General features: G+C 38.1%; 1 long non-coding RNA gene and 1 other non-coding gene across 2 annotated transcripts in view; one reads left to right on the top strand and one right to left on the bottom strand.

Annotated features, from left to right (window-relative positions):
* LOC139124782 (uncharacterized) overlaps window positions 1–9,318 on the bottom strand; it is a 39,323-nt gene extending 30,005 nt beyond the window's left edge. The window contains exon 1 of the long non-coding RNA XR_011550032.1: window positions 8,977–9,318. This is a non-coding gene — a long non-coding RNA (uncharacterized lncRNA). The remainder of the gene's footprint in view (window positions 1–8,976) is intronic.
* A 253-nt stretch (window positions 9,319–9,571) lies between these two features.
* On the top strand, window positions 9,572–9,643 carry Trnaq-uug (transfer RNA glutamine (anticodon UUG)). The gene has a single exon. It is a non-coding gene; the product is annotated as a tRNA-Gln (tRNA).
* Window positions 9,644–14,049: the final 4,406 nt, after the last annotated feature.

Here is a 14,049-nt window from a genome sequence, read left to right as displayed (position 1 = left end):
TTGTGTATTCCTTCCAAAAGCAAAACAACCTAATTTTAGGCTCGGTCGGACTTGTATAAGGATGAGAACACGTGAGTGTTATGGTTGCCATCGATGAATAAATGTATGTCTCTAGACTCGCTATGTTTTCGTTTGTAATAAAAGTTATGGAACACTGTTTCAGATCTCTTTTCCTTTGAGTTTTTTGTACGAAAAAAATCTGAAAAAATGCTCCCCAAACCTGAGTGTTATGGTGATAATTTTGACATCGATGAATAAATGTATGTCTCTCGCTACGTTTTCGTTTTCAAAAAATGAAATCTTCATAATTGAAATCAGTGAACTGTAATAAAAGTTATGGTACACTGTCTCAGATCTCCTTTCCTTTGAGTTTTTTATACGAAAAAAATCTGAAAAAAATACTCCCCAAGTGCCACCAAATAACACCATTTTAATCGCTGTTTTTCAAAAGCTCCAACGGCAGGAGGGGGACACCCCCCTCCTGACCTCCCCCCGCGACCGCTGACGCGGTCGCTTGTGGTGCTTCGCACCACGTCTTCGCCCTCTTCTCAAAAAATCCTGGGGAGAACACTGCAGTATTTATGTTTTCAACAGCTTGCAAATGTACAGTATTAAGTTACAATATACCATATGCAATATGTTGTGTTTCATTAATTTAACCATCTTGACCTGATAGTGAAATATGGACTTGGCAGGAAAAGGGTTAAGAGACATATAAGAAAAATACCGTCAAGGACAGTGTGCTCATATTTGGTTTAAATTGGTCCATTCCAGAAGTATTTAAACCAGAAAAACAAGAATGACAAAAGTAAATAAGGTCTGAAACTTTAGGCACTGGAGGTCAACTTTAGGAACAGGCTTAGCAGAGGAATGTTTCAACACAGCCCTTCAGCAGGTCTGCCAATTGTATCAGTTACTGAACAATGACAGGAACTGACTCAAGGTCAGTGAAGTAGCCTGTTTCAGTTAATGCCACCACTCCTGCACATTTGCAGGATTCCCCTTTTTTCTCACCTCATTTGCATATTTTGACACTGACATGTTCATTTGAACAATATCACATCTCAATCCCTGGGTCTACCTATACACCAAATACTGTGATGGTAGGTGTGGCAGTTTAGGAGCTTTTGCATGTGACAGACATACATCCGCACATACATACATACCGGTACATACATACATACATACATACATACATACTACATACATACATATGTACCTACATACATACATACATACAGACATAGATACTGACGCCACCAACTCACCATATAAGCTGTTTTTGGTATTTACATACATACCAAATATGAGCTAAAAACAATATAGCCCAAACAAGGGACCCTTATGGGGTTATATGTTTATTTATGGGCATATACATGCATGTTTGGGGTTATATGTTCATATGTGAGGTTATACATTTATGTATGGTGTTATACAAGCATGATACATTCATGTATGGGGTTATACGGTACATTCATGTAAGGGGTTATACATACATTTCGTTAATTTGCCCCTGCAAGCATTCAACCTTGAATGTAAAGCAAATATCAAATACAAGACTACAACTACAAAAGACTGATGTGCTACACGGACAATTGTCTTCTAGAGGACTTGTAAGATGTACATACAGTAGGCCTTGTAAAATGTACATACAGTAGACCTAGTACAGCATATACCGGTATGAGTAATGCCGTTGTTTGGAATTTCCATGCTTGAACACTACGAGCAGTAGCCAAGTTCAGCGTGAAACATTATGTAGTGCAAAAAAATCTAAGGTAGAGAAAAATTTCATACAGATGTACTGTAACTCCATCTTGGTGACATTTACTGTGAAATATCACCAATGATATATTACAGTTAACATTGAGATATGCATGATACACATTATCAGTATTGAAGTATTCCCAAACTACATTAGCAGCTTGAAAGTAAATTAAGTCAACAAATAAAATGGGAACGCTTTCTACCTTTGATGTGATGTTGCTGACATACAAATTTGAAAGGAAGGAACAAGGATATTTTGGGTAGCTAAATTCATTATCAGTTGGTCAAATTCTGTAGTATTATCCTACCGTAATAATTCCACTAATGTTCTTGCCAATTTTTGTTCAAGCTACGAAAAAACATAAAGGCTCAACAGCATGGTAGACTTCAAACAGGAAGTGAGCACAAGTGTGAAAGTGATGTCATATGCACAACATCTGTTGACATGGCAACTCTAAAAGTAAACAAACAACATGGCTGCCACTCTCCACATCATAAGACAGTTGAGCCTGATAGAAATTGAGACATCAAAGCCAATGAGTATTTGTGACTGATAACTTTTCAGGGCTCGAAATTAACTTTTTTCTCTAGTAGTCCCATTGGGCTACCATTTTCTGAAGTTGGTAGCCCAGTGACAAGGTCTGGTAGCCCATGCATGAATGAAGATTTTTTGTGAAGGATATTTTTATTTATATCTAGACAATGAAAGATTTATTTTTCATGATTCTATTCAGGAAGTGAATTTTCTAGTCATTTGACATCAATACCCGCAGATCATCATAGCCTTAGGAGAACGGTGACGCCTCAAAGTTTGACGACCTATTCACACATACGCAGAGCTTGTATGCAATTTTTGAAAGATTTCTTTGTGTCAGCCCTGTATCTTTGCATGTACACCAAACACTTAGTTTGTTGTACATCCATACATGTATCAACAAAGCAGACACCCTATTTGGCTGACATGTAGATTTTTTTCCTTCTACATCATCCACATTTTCAGAAAATAGGAAAGCTTTGTACAATCTGATAGATATTTCAGCCTACACAATAGTAAGTGAATGTTCAAACTGAAATCTACAATGGTAAACAGGTTGGCCAATATTTGTAATGTAATGAACTTCACATTTTTAGGGACAAATAATTACTTAGGTTGTGTCCATCAAATCCTTGGCCATGAAGAACAACTTTGCTCAGAGACAGAAATTATGGAAGAGGCTGCATCCCTTAAAGTTTTCTGTGTTGAACTGTTACAGCTTTAATTCAATGGCTATAGTCAAACTTCATTCACTTTAAAAAGATAATGTACACTGAAATTGTGTACATCAGTGAGTCATATGACCAACGCAGAAACAATATCCTTATCGGGAGAAGTCTCCTCATCAGAAGAAAAAATACCGCTCCTTACCTCCCAATCATGAGACGAATCCCTTATATGGAGTCAGTAACTAGTTGTTTTGGTACAAAACCTTTATGGCCTGAGTTGTTTTGGCCCCAAGTTCTTTAGGCACCGGCAATCATGCATCTTCGCGCTTGCCAAGGCCTGCTTTTCGGGCAGCTGGATGCTTCCCGAAATCAGGCCTTGGCCGATCGAGCCCACAGATCATGGTTTTTAAAGCGCCACCACACAACTGTACCAGACCTGTCACTAGCCAATCAGCGATCACTGTAGTTGTTTACATTTCATTTCTAATGGTTTTACTCCGGAATAAAAAGGACGCAATGCATTCTACACACTCAGTATGCCCAAATAATCATGTGATGCCGGTACAAACAAGCCCACATGTGTACTAACGCATATGGAAATACACGTACGTCTATGCGCATTTGCGCACATGGCTTTGTTTGTACCGTGGCCTATTCTTCCTGTACGCATTCAAAGCGAGAGTGTAAATTTGTAACACTGTCTTGAAGCTTAGCTAAAGTATTTACTTTGGCGAAACATGGTTTACAAATGTACCTCGATCCAACATGATCGTCAAGTCCTCCGCAAAATTTGTTTAGAATGCCAAGTAAGTGACTGGGAAATGTTGATGTGAAGATTGTTCGTTGATCTATGTCGCAGTTGCACACTCTGCACTTTGCCGGCTGCATCTCGGATTTCTCTGTTTAGCCATAGACTCTCGAGAAAAACGGGACAGGCAACTGCGATAGAGAACAAAGGGTCTATGGGATTAGCAGCTCGCGATCCTACTTGGAATAATTAAGAGGTGTTAATGGGTCGGGGACGGAATGAAGCTGGACCCGATCGACTGCACAACGTCCGGTTCATAGACAAGTGCATGCGGGTATACGGTAATAATGTTTTCGGATTACAACTTATTTCGGATTACCCGCAAGTCCATTTTTAGAAAGAAAAGTGTTACAACTATTTTGAGAAGAATTCGTCAAAATGGTTTTAAATTACTTTTTACATATTGGTAGCGAGATTCGATGCAACTAGAAGTCTGCAGGGAGTCAGTATGTTGCTGTAAAGTGACAAAGTTTCGAATAGAAATCCGAAACACATACCGCTGCAGTTCCAGACTTAACAGCAGTTGACATCACAGAGTTGTTTACATTCCGCAATCGTCCGTGTATCTCCGAATTTTCCCTCGTTTTTGCAGTTTTTTAATCGTCGGAATATTTTCTGTGCGAGGAGTGCTCCATGATTCGGTAAAGTATGTATGTTAACTACTGAATTGTTGTTGTTTGAAAACTGTGAATGGCCAAATTTACGAGGACAGCGTTCAGCTTTGTGTAAATGCATGTCTACCTTACCGCTTCTGACTCCATCAACCGATGGATAGTCCCGATTTATCGCGAAGTTTCTCCTGACAGCGAAAGTCAGTGTTACAAATGTATTTTCTAGTACTTTGCGGATGTAAACATGTGTAGCTTATCTGAACTTTGGTGTTTCTTTAGGCTAAAACAGTACCAAAATGTTAGAGGTCGTGTATTTGAGCTCCGATGGAGTAGTCATTTTTTGTGTTCCCTGATTTTCGTCAAATGTTGCGTGACAGATGAAATAAAGGTCAGATTTTCGTTTCGCAGGACTGGGGAAGTGTAAACCTGTCTAACTTGTAAATGTTTGTTGTTATCGGAGATTTTTATGGTAGGGAATGTAAACTTATATTGTCGTTATCTAGCAGGAGTTTTCTGTAGCGTCTATGGCTAAATGTACACTGTTTTTATCGTCTGGTTTTTTCCCGTTGGCTTCGGCTTGAATCCAAAATGTGATCTTCATCGTTACCAGAACATTCACCATGACTAGTATCAAAAAACCCTCAAAATTCTCTGTGTCATTACTCGGAACGTGCCATGCAAGAGCAAAGTGTACATATTCAGAACGTCAGTTTGATCGTTAATGAGATTCAGTGTTAAGTACGAAGTATTGTTGTCGGGGACCTCTTGGCTAATAAACTTTAATGTATTCCAAGATAGATCGCACAAAGAAACCTCAGCAGTTGCCTGTCCCGTTTTTCTCGAGAGTCTATGATTTATGTAACGTGTGCTGTGATTGGTCCGCCTGATTTTCAAGTTCTATCAGATTTTCTTTGCACAGTATATCAGCGTGATCAAGCACGGTGTAGTTAGTGGAAGACTCCTGTCCGGCAAACGAGCCATGCGAGCGGACGATGCCATCATGATTGACACTACTTTTTTCTGATATTTCAATGTTTTTTTTTTATCATTCAATTATTTAGGCTTAGTAGTCTGGTTGTACCTTAAAGGGAAACCTAAGTCCAGCGACATTGACCGTTTATCCCTTCCAAAATCACTCTTGAATAAAATGCAGCTCAAATTTGCAACATAATTGCACGCGCCGACGACTACGGAGCGACGAAAAGAGACATTGAAGTAGACGACATTTATGGAAATGAGCTCGGAATCCCATGGGCGCGAAAGGGCTCATGGGAGAAGCGTGCGTGACGTCATCGGTGATACACGAACGTGTGCGGCAGCCTACCAAAGCATTGGAGTCTATGACTGCAGGAGTGCAGTTCTGCACGTTACGACTCTTTAATGCTCAGTAGCATAAAAAATGATTAACTGTTGTTCAGTTGAGTGCAAAAATCACTCAAGGAAGAACAAACGGAGTCAGCTTTTATCGTCGTCCCACAGAACTGCTTTTTCGAAGACAGTGACTAAAGAAAGACGGGCGAGTTTTAAAATCTCAAAAGATACAAAGTTATGTTCTACTTCTTTCAGGATGATTGTTTTATAAGGGATTTCGGGATTCTGATACCGATACAAGACGATACTACACAATGCGGTTCGTATCTTGACATGCTGAGTCAGCCTACTACTGCCGGTTTTAACCAGATAAATGTTAATATTGGCGATTTCGGGACTCTAAAATCCGAAGACGAAACTACACAAAGCGTCTCTCATCTCGATCTGCGAAATCGCCCTTATATACCCGATAAATATAGGCAATTTTGTGACTATACCTGGTAATATTGATATTACAACAAGATACTGGAATGACTTCTTGCCTATTCTCGACCGCGGAGTGACGTCAGTAGGTGAAACACATACGAACGAGGTGAATGAGAGATCAGACGATACAGAAGAGCGAATGATACAGAAATTGTGTGGAAAAAAGCAGAACTAATAATTATGTCATTTATATTGAAACTTTGAATATTTCTGTGGTGGTTAAAAAATTCGAACTTCCAACGGCGCTATGACGAAAAAATGACGTAAGAATCCGCAAGTACCGGATAGCCCGCGGTCGAGAATGATGTGTCTCGATCGGCACGCCGGGTCTGAGAAATCACCGATATTATATTTACCCAATAAATATCAATTGCGCCGGGACTCCTTGGCTAATATCGATATCGATACCAGACGATACTAGATTTACGTGCACTGTGTGGTGTCGGCACGCTGGGTCTGCGAAATCACGGATATTTATCCGATAAATATCGGCGACTTTGGACATTAACTCTGATACTAGACGATACTTTGTCAAAATGTGGGTAAATATCCGATGTATATCGGAGATTTCACCACGTGCCTAACAGTTCTGACCACCCGACCACCTCTGTCCGACTCTTAGTTCATAGCGCCGATAGTCAAGAATACTGTATGTTTTACATTATTAGAATTATTCATGCACGAAATACATTTTTTACATGTAAAGGATTTTTTTCATTAAATTTTCACACGAACTTTCATACACTACAATCGGAACTTCGTCGAGAGGGCCGATCGGATATCACCGTGAGTTGGGGAGCGCCTTGCACGAATTACATTCTTTACATGTAATACATTTTTACTTGGCGATCGGGACTTGAACAGAGGACATATCGGACATCATCGAGAGTTTGGCTGGTCTTGTATGAAATACATTCTTTACAACAATATAGACGATACTTTTGTTTTAAATAGCGGGCAAATATCCAATATATCGAAGATTTCGCAACCTTAAAGATCTGGCCAAGCTCGACTTACGTATCATTCACGAACCACAAAATAATTTTAAGCGACTGATAAAGAAAACTCTGTTTTAGAAACGTAGCGCTGAAGGATCGCAGAGTCACTCAGTGTCTCAAATCCAGTTCGGGGTCTGTACAAGCACAGTGACTCCCTCCGCGGAATTATGAACGATGTGTATGCTTTCCCATTATTACATATCTTTGTTCAAATTAGTATGGTTTGATTTCAGTCGGGGAAAAGTAATACTCGATGTCAGAAATATCGCTGTCCGAACTCTCCAGAGTCGTCTTACGAACGCGCTGAACTGTTCACGGCACTCCTCCAGCTGCAAGCTGCAATCGTCTGTATCGCCGATGACGTCACGCACGCTTCTCCCATGAGCCCTTTCGCGCCCATGGGATTCCGGGCTCATTTCCATAAATGTCGTCTACTTCAACTCTCTTTTCGTCGCTTCCGTAGTCGTCAGCGCGTGCAACTATGTTGCAAATTTGAGCTGCATTTTATTCAAGGGTGATTTGGAAGGGATAAACGGTCAATGTCGCTAGATTTAGGTTTCCCTTTAATACAATGTTTTTTGCTCACTATTTAAACCATGATGGTCAAATTCTTACGCGTGATCTTTGCCTTCAGACCTGCAGTTTGGCTAGGCTATGATAACTGATGATAATCCAAAGAAACTGTGCTTATTCATTCGAAAAACTAATTATTGACACATATTTATAGTCTACCTGGTGATGAAAATTTGCTAATCAATGTAGAGATGTCTTTTTGTTTCTTGACAATAAAGTTTTAGTAGTCACATGGTAGCCTTATTAGTACAATTGTTGGTACAGTTGCTTCTTTTAAAAAGCCTGTGGGAAGCAGAGCCATGCCGAAACATGCCATGTCTTGGGTTCCAGAGCCAAAACAACTTGACCTCAGAACAGAAAAGACAACAGTGAATGACTTGGGCCGTAACAGATTCAGAACTGAAACTCATTGATACCCACAGAGACAAATTTTGACAGAAAAGCTTTGAACACTTCAATGAAAACGTAAAAAAGTGTTCCTCCATTTGTCTTTATTGTCTACACAGTGTACAATGAAAATTTGTAAATCTGTGAAAATTATTACCAGTGTGGCAATTCGTGTTTGTTTCTTGGCAATGTGTTTTAATAGTAACATGGTAGCATATTGGCACGATTATGCGTGGTCCGGCTGGTTATCAAAGTCTATTTTTAAAAAGCCCACATGGGAAGTAGTATCAATTCGATACATGACAGAAAACTTCATCTTCAACATTCGAGTCCTCTTTTTGAATTTTTCGAAATTTCTTCATAAGTGGTGATAGAGATGACAGTGACTGTGGTTTACACGAAGAGTGTATTTTGGCCACATGGATCAACCATATTTGCAACTTCGAATTCATGTCGAGGAATTTGGCCATTGCCCTATTGGTATTTACAAACAGTTACATACGTAGCAGGGCAAGGTAACTAATTAGAGATGAAATGGAAAATACTAATCGAAACAGCTGTACCAAAGTACATGTAATATATTTAAGTTGTCTATCAATGGGGGCAGTATCTCCCCATCGGTAGTATGTCTCCTGATCGATCTGGTGTACCTAGCTGTATGTAAGCATAACAACAACGTAACTCCGGTCATTATGACCTATCATCCAAATTGCCAGCTCCGATTGCAGCCTGCAATGCAAATGAAACACTCACAACGGTCTGTACATTAGTTTACGAAGCCATGAAGGTGGAAATAAAAGAAACGCTGTTGATGCGGAAAATAATAAAGAATTACCTGACGTGTCTCGCCTTCACAAATTTAACATTAGTTGACAAAAGAATGTTGACAGACAGTGGGAGTACGATGTTAACTTCATCATCTAGTCCGCAAAATTAAAATGGCGGCTTCCATGTACGTCGATCGAGATCGTTCGGCTTGAAAAATAGGAACCAAGAACTAGTCTAGGTCCTCCTTCTTTTCTTCAACAGGAAAGGTAAACTCAATAGTAGACTGAAAACTGTTCACGTAATCACACGGTTCTATTTGAGTTAACTATCAGTATGGAATAATCGAAAACTATGAAGTCTTCTTTGCATTGTATTTATCACATTCAAGGAACGGTCACAGTGCAGTCTCCATTATTTCTCGCAGAGTCCGAGACTTGGTGCGTAGGCCGCCCTCACAGCGATGGCAACATGCAAATTTTACAAACTACTATTATAACGGTGCGTACCAAAACCTGTATTAGACTTGCCGTTGATGTATAATAAAATACCAGGAATAAAAGTGTTCCGTGTCAAAAAAACAAATCACAACAGGACACCGAAAACACGTGAAGATATTTTTAATAAAATTTATATATCTATTATTATTCTCGGAGCTCTAACAAGGTCCCATGGTGTAATGGTTAGCACTCTGGACTTTGAATCCAGCGATCCGAGTTCAAATCTCGGTGGGACCTCGCCCAATTTTTTTTTTAAACTTAAACCTGAGCTCCATAAAGCAACATTCTAATATTGAAATATTCTTCTCGAGTTTACTTGATATTATATTTATGGTTATGAGGGGAGAAATGTCACAAGTAAACAGCTCATGAAGCTGTATCCTTTGGTTATTTTTTCAGAACTTGTGTATTGTGGTTTCCCTACACTTTCTCCATTGAATCCATAAGCTGTAATTTAATTCCAAGTATTAATCATATCAACACAACCTACATGAGTATAATATCCATTGTTATTGTTGAAAATTGTATTCAAGTCCGGATTAGAATTCATTTGTAAACAATAAACATGATCACTACACACAATGTTACATTCTAGTGTTCAAAAAGAATACTCGAAATTTCAGCACGACAAACAGATTATGCGGCAGTCAATGTCAACCCCCATCCTCCCCACCTCGGGCATAGTGGGGGATTTGGAAATTAATCTTATGAAATTTGTCAAATGCCCACGTACCTGCTGGGGCAAGACAATCTGGAAAATCCCCACCTAAAACGAGCCACCCCAATGGGTGACACATTCTTAAATTCTGCACTTGATTTTGTCCGTGAAAGTGAGTAGGGGATCAAAATGAGGCAATTGCCCCACCCCTTCAGGCATAGTTTCATGGCAAACACATTCTAATCCCCACATTTGTCCCGTATCGCCCGAGGTGGGGTCCCTCGGGGATTTAACTGCTGCATCTAAGGGTCAGACAAGGTAGTTGATTTACAGAACTGAGCAGATTACTAAAAAACTTGCCACAAGTTACAGCTTTAATGTCCCTTTAACATTTTTGAACTTTTATTAGTACTCAACATACACTATCAGAGAGTGTTGTAAGGTACAGTACTCTCGGTACAAAGTGGGAAAATTAAAGCTCTGTGAGGCTTCAGTGGATTTTAGAGCTCCTGCCAATTAAAAGTTACATTTGTAAAGAGCAATTCTTTTATGACCTAGGTTTCAGGAATCATTTCATTAGGGAGCCAACATTTAGAGCCTGTGTGCGTTCAAAAGAATGGGAGAGGGTCGCTTGGAAAAATGATGACTTAGGAAATTTGGGATTTAATGCAAAGACTATACTACCAATGGCGCTTGGACATGATGACCGCCTAGTATTATCGGCATTTCAACAACCCTACTAACTGTGAATTAGACATCTGACCACGAAGTCAATGTGTAACATGTTGCTGAAAGACTAATTTTCACATTGCAATTTTAAGCCCGTTTTTATGAGAAAAGGGACCTGTATATGTATGTGAAGAAAAAAGCAGAAGACATATTTGTAAATGGTTTGTTAGTAAAGTAAAGTAAAGTAAGCCTTTATTGAAATCGTATCCCAGTTGGGATCTTGATCATAAAGTACAATAAAGGTTTTGCAAAAACAACAATGAAAGAGTATATATAATATATATATAAATATAAATATCTATACATGAGGTCAACGTATGAAAGGTTCATAAATAGTTTACTTTGTCTTTTTCATTTTGTCTTGTCTGAGTTTAAAACATGTATGTATGTATTTTCCCAATTCACATAGTGATGCTTTATCTGTCCTTGAAAAGATGCTTACAAGGTCTTGTGTGCCTCTGAATGCGTTTTTACAAATGTTTAGTTTACTGAAAAAATCATGTCTAATGTCTGTGTATCCTTTGCAATGAAAAAGAAAATGTATCTCATCTTCTACTTGTTTGTTTTGGCAAATTGGGCATGCTCTGTCTATGACATCGAGGTTTCTATATCTACCTGTTTCTATGTGTAGTATGTGTGCACTAATGCGTAACTTGCACAGGGCTGATCTGTGATCTGGGTTTTTTATAACATGAAGGTAGCTTTCGAGAGAGAAATCTTTTTTCAACTCTCTGTATGTGCGAAGTTTATTTTTATGGTGCCCTTGTCTGGTATCATCATGAATCAATTCAATGCACATTTTTCAAATAGCTGTTTAACTTTTACATTGAAATTAGTTTTAAACTGGTTTGTCATTTTCTATCTTTACATTCATGGCATCTCCAATATTGTAACGAGCAGCAACGATTGTTTGATTCCTGACACCCAATTATCTGTATGTGCATTGTCCAGTTGACAACCCAGATCATAAGCCTCACGAGTCAGTGTTGTATCTGCTTTCTTACTTATTTTTAACCAATATTTGACCATTTGTGTTATGCTTGAAACAATTAGAGGATATCTACCCAGTTCCATTAAACATGCTATGTTGGATGCTTTATTATTCACTTTAAGTATGTGCTTGCAAAATTTAATATGCAACTTTTCAATTGTGTTTGTTAAGTTTGTGAGTATGGTTTTTGCATTTGTGCATATCCGCAGTCCGTACTTCTGTACAGTATAGCAGAATAGGTTTTATCATGGCATCAAACATTTGTAAATGGACCTTAATTGGAATATTTGACTCTGCAAAGAGTAACTGTCTCAATTTAAAACATGCCTTCATAGCTGTTTTTTCAAATCAATTTGTGCTCTGTTTAGTTTTCCTGTAATATTTAACTTTATGGCAAGGTAAGTATATGTTGACACATTTTCCAACTCATTACCATGTATAGTAAATTTAAATTTGTTGAAAATTTTCCCCGATTTGTTGAAAACCATGATTTTTGATTTGAGAATGTTTATGCCTAAATGCCATTTTTCACAATAATGCCTTATTGAATTTATAGCATTCTGTAGCCCCGTAGGTGTCTCAGATAGTAGAAGTAAGTCATTGGCATAAAGTAGACATGATAAAGTACTCTGTAATAAAGTTGGTGGGTCATTGGTGACACAATTAAGCGAATCTTTTATGTCATTAATGTATAGGTTAAAAAGCAGTGGACTTAAGCCGTCACCTTGCCTTATTCCTCTCTCCATGGGAAACTGTTCAGTGAGTCCCTCTTTCACCCTAATGCAACCCTTCGAATTTAAATAAATTGACTTAATGATGTTATAAAATTTCCCTGTGATACCATACTTTATTGATTTGTGTAGAAGCCCCACATGCCAAATTGAATCAAAGGCTTTCTGAAAGTCTATGAAACAGCCAAAAATATATTTCCCCTTACTCAGATACTTTGTAAGAAATTGTTTTAAAACAAATATATGATCACATGTACTAAACTCTGGCATAAAGCCAATTTGTTCTTTAATTATAAGGTTTTCATTTTTAATATGAGTAATTAGTCTTTGTTTTAGAACTGAAGTAAAAAGTTTACTAATTGTACTTAGCAATGTTATCCCTCTGTAATTTCTCGGGTCATTTTTGTCTCCTTTTTTATATATCGGTACAATAATGCCTGTATTCCATGCATCAGGAAAGTGACCGCTAGCTAAGATTATGTTGAAAAGAGTTTTGATTTGTTTAATTAATACATGTCTACTTGCTTTTATCATTTCATTTGTTATTTTATCCATACCTGGGGCTTTCCTGTTCTTTAAAGTACTGATGGCTTTTTGAATTTCTAATTCAGAGATGGGTTTGTCCAAAGCTGAGAGTGACAATCATGTATCTCTTGAAAAATTTTGGGGTTAAAGGTATCACAGTAGTGTAAGAATAATGACGTTTAGTAATGCTAAGTATAGTAATTAAGATTACAAAATGATACACTAAGCTAAGGAAATCTAAATGAAATAAATGTTGAAAGTAGTAATTGAAGCTAAGATAGGAATAAACTGAATTACTGCTAAAAGGTTGGTAAAAGGCCACCACAAGAATTGGTCCATACCATGGTGTTGGAAACGTAAAGCCAATCTTCCCTGCCACCCTTATTTCAAAAAGGTCTATTTATTAGTCAATTTAAGGGGCAAGATGATCTCCGGGGATGATCTAGTAGGGCAGCAAAGTCATGGTCATCTTTTTGAGTATTTGTGTAAGTTCATGAACTTTACATAAATCCTGTTATAGATTTGTTTCTAATGGGCAATAACTGTGTTTCAGATCATTTGAGAGCAATCCATCCATGTCAGGTTTTAATTGTAATATAGCTTAAAATTATCTATTTTAAGGAGAGAAATTTCTCAAATAATTTTTTGTTCCCTGTAATTTCCTGTGAGAACACACGGACATGCAGATGCTCAGGACAGATGCTGGTGCTAGCTTGATAACGAACCTAAAACTTGTAACTTCATTGTCTAAAAGTAAAGACATTGTGGATACTTAATCTCTGGAGGGATGTGAATGCCAAAGTCTGTATATTGACGCAAGGATGTTTACTAAAGATTGAAATGAGCAGATATATGATAATATGACAAATGCTTTGGGTTGTCTCAAATGTGAGAATCTAAAATGTGAAACATGTTTTTTTATCACTTTTTTGCCCAAAAGAGCGTGGATATCTCTGATACTTCGAATCAGCCATCCTGCGTACCTATTTCTACATTCATCAAATCACAT

This window comes from Ptychodera flava (assembly GCF_041260155.1).
Source record: "Ptychodera flava strain L36383 chromosome 23 unlocalized genomic scaffold, AS_Pfla_20210202 Scaffold_24__1_contigs__length_23054250_pilon, whole genome shotgun sequence".
NCBI classification, from domain to species: domain Eukaryota; kingdom Metazoa; phylum Hemichordata; class Enteropneusta; family Ptychoderidae; genus Ptychodera; species Ptychodera flava.
This window is presented reverse-complemented; position numbering and strand designations above follow the sequence as displayed.